The sequence below is a fragment of the Propithecus coquereli genome, unplaced genomic scaffold (assembly GCF_000956105.1).
Source record: "Propithecus coquereli isolate 6110/MARCELLA unplaced genomic scaffold, Pcoq_1.0 Scaffold414, whole genome shotgun sequence".
In the NCBI taxonomy this organism is placed as follows: Eukaryota; Metazoa; Chordata; class Mammalia; order Primates; family Indriidae; genus Propithecus; species Propithecus coquereli.
This window is the reverse complement of record NW_012149886.1, coordinates 725,744-728,617: the sequence shown is the minus strand read 5'-3', so window position 1 is coordinate 728,617 and position 2,874 is coordinate 725,744.

Here is a 2,874-nt window from a genome sequence, read left to right as displayed (position 1 = left end):
TTATCATGCAATTTCTTATTTAAAACCCTTTGAACACCATTTACGATCCAAGTTCTGCAGCCTGGCATTTAAGGTCTCCTATAATTTGGCTAACAAATGTGTTTACTGAGTTCCAGGCACTAGTCTAAGTGCTTTAGTCTTCATGGAGGGTTCTAAGGTCCTCCATGACTCCTCAGGATCCTTTAGCATCCTCACGACACTCCTATGAGGGAAATACTATTTGATCACTGCCTTAGTCTCAACTTCCAAAACGTTCTATTGTCACTACGTGATGTGGCTTGTAGTTCATGAGATTTTTGTTCATATTCTTTCCTCTGCTTGATATGATTTCCATTTGCTTTCCATTTCATCATCTTAATGGATTATTCATCCTTTAAAACTCATTATAAAAATAATTATAAGAATATCACTTGCTCCAGAAAGGCTTCTTTCATCCTCTTTCCTTAAGCCGGGCAAGGAGCCCATGTTCCATGCTTTCATAACACCTTATGTAAAATCTGAACATGATATTCACCATCTGAATTGCTATTGTCTTCTTATGGACATATAATTAGTCTAAGTCTCCCAAGGACAGGGGCAATGTTTTATTCTGCATCTATTTTTGAATCCTACTCACTTTCAGTGGATGTTCAATACATACCTATGGAATAGAATAGGTACTTCCCTGTGTACTCATGGAAAACAATATTTACATTGAAAATATGACTGATCATTAATATGAGTGACCATTAGGAGTATATAATGGGCTTTGATATTTTTCTAATGTTTTGTTTCCTACCCTGAGCAGTAGGTACATGAATACTGGGTATTCTCAATATGCTTTATGTATCAGAAATATTTTATAATGGTAGCAATGAATATCCAGAAAACAATGGGAAATGTGTGTTAATATATTCTATTGCAAGTGTCACTTCAAGAAGAAAAGGAAAAGAGAAAAAACTTGAACTATTGTGAGAAAAAAGAGAATTGTGATTTTTGATGGAGAAGGGTGAAGACAATATAATCACTCAGACAACCAACATCTCAGTGAAGGGGTTTCATATTCCTAGTACAGTTACGGTGTTTAGATATAGAGATATTTTAGAGACAACAAGAGAAGAAAGAATGAGAAATCAGGAAAAAATCAGGGAAATCTAGATATAATCAGAGCATAGGTGATAGCTGAAAACATCTGAGCAGTGAGCTAATGGAGGGACAGAGACTTAAAGAAGAAACTTAAGGGCCCTGCATATGTGCGGTGACCGAGCCCGGTAGAAAGGGGAACCAGCAAAGGAAAAGCATATTTATTTGTTGGCAAAAGCTCCAGAGACAAGTCAGTTCTTCGCTGAGTTCGAACATAAGGAGAAGTACCCAAGAATGTAAGGCTTTCATCACATTTGTTTCATCTGTCACTTTATTTACTTTCTCTTGAGAATTTAAATGGAGAGAGATCTGAGTGAATTTGAAATTTGTTATTTTATAATGTTAAGTCCAACGCTTGAGAAATCACAAGGGCTGTTAGAGATTTATTTAGCACACGTTAAAATGTGACTGTTTCTTAATTTTGAAGTCTCCCTTCCACCTTCTATGCATTATCATCTACATTTGACCTTCACACACAAAATTATTTTTGACACTAACAGTGGTTGAGAGATTTCTATCTGATGTGACATAATGCCAAACCTTTTACACAGTTGATCTTATTTAACCCTTTGACTTTATCAGCAAGGACTTATTTAATCAGCAACTATTTATTGAGCATCTATTATGTGCACTGTACACAGTGAACAAAATTGATCCCAATTCCTGACCACATGGAGTTTATATTCTTCTAGTAAAAAACAGAACATAAGAAAAATAAATTACTATAACATATAGTACTGGCAAGAATAATGGGGAAAAAGGAATTGAAAGTTCATGGGTGGTGTTTAATTTTAGGTAGGACAGTCAGAAAAGGCCATTTATTAAAGGCTTGGACTGCAAAGACGTGTGTGGGAAGTAAACTCACATCAGAGGGAATAGCAAGAACAAAAGCTTTTGTAATCTGGAGTTTGAAAAGCAACATGAAGGCCAATATGTCTGGAGTGTAATTGCACAGTAGCTCTAGAGTAGGCAAAGTAGTAAAAAAATGAAGTTGAAAACAAAGGAGTATGGAGGGAGGAAAGGCTAGCCAGAGTGGTGAGAAGGACACTGGAGAGTCTTGAAGGTCCTAAAAGAAAATTGTCGCTTTTCTCTGAGTGAAATGGGAAGGCTTTGACAGGTTCTGAGCATAGATGTGACCTGATTTGAGTGATATTATAGAAGGAATCAAGTGGCACCCACTGAAGAAGAAGGTGGGAGTTGAAAGAAGTGGTATTTCTCTCAGACAAAATTTGCTGGTTGTGATGTGAATATGAAATTGCTTACTAATGCATGTATAATTTTGAGGCTAGTATGCTCGTAATGTCCTACGCCACAACACCGCTGTGTACAGTGGTCTTCACTTACTGCAAATACATCATTGCTCACTACATTCTCTTCTTTTTTTCATTAGACAACAATAAAATTATTGCCATTGGCTCTGTTACATTGCTCTTTTTCTGATGTCAAATCGATGTCTAAGATTATTAAAGAACTTAAAACATGAAAGTTTCATTCTGTGGAAATATTCCTCAATCGTGAATTATCACTGCAGAGAAGTATATCGTTATTACTCGTAATTCAGTACAGTCATAGGCCTGGGGTGGCTTTGGTCAAGTTGACATTAAAATATACCCTACAAATGTCAGTCAGATTTGCTTACTGATACATTAATAGTTAAATGTTACCATGGATACTCGCTTGGCATCAAAATAATCATAAATACTAATCAATGAAGCCACTAAAGTTAAGAAGTAATCCTTGCTAATAAACAGA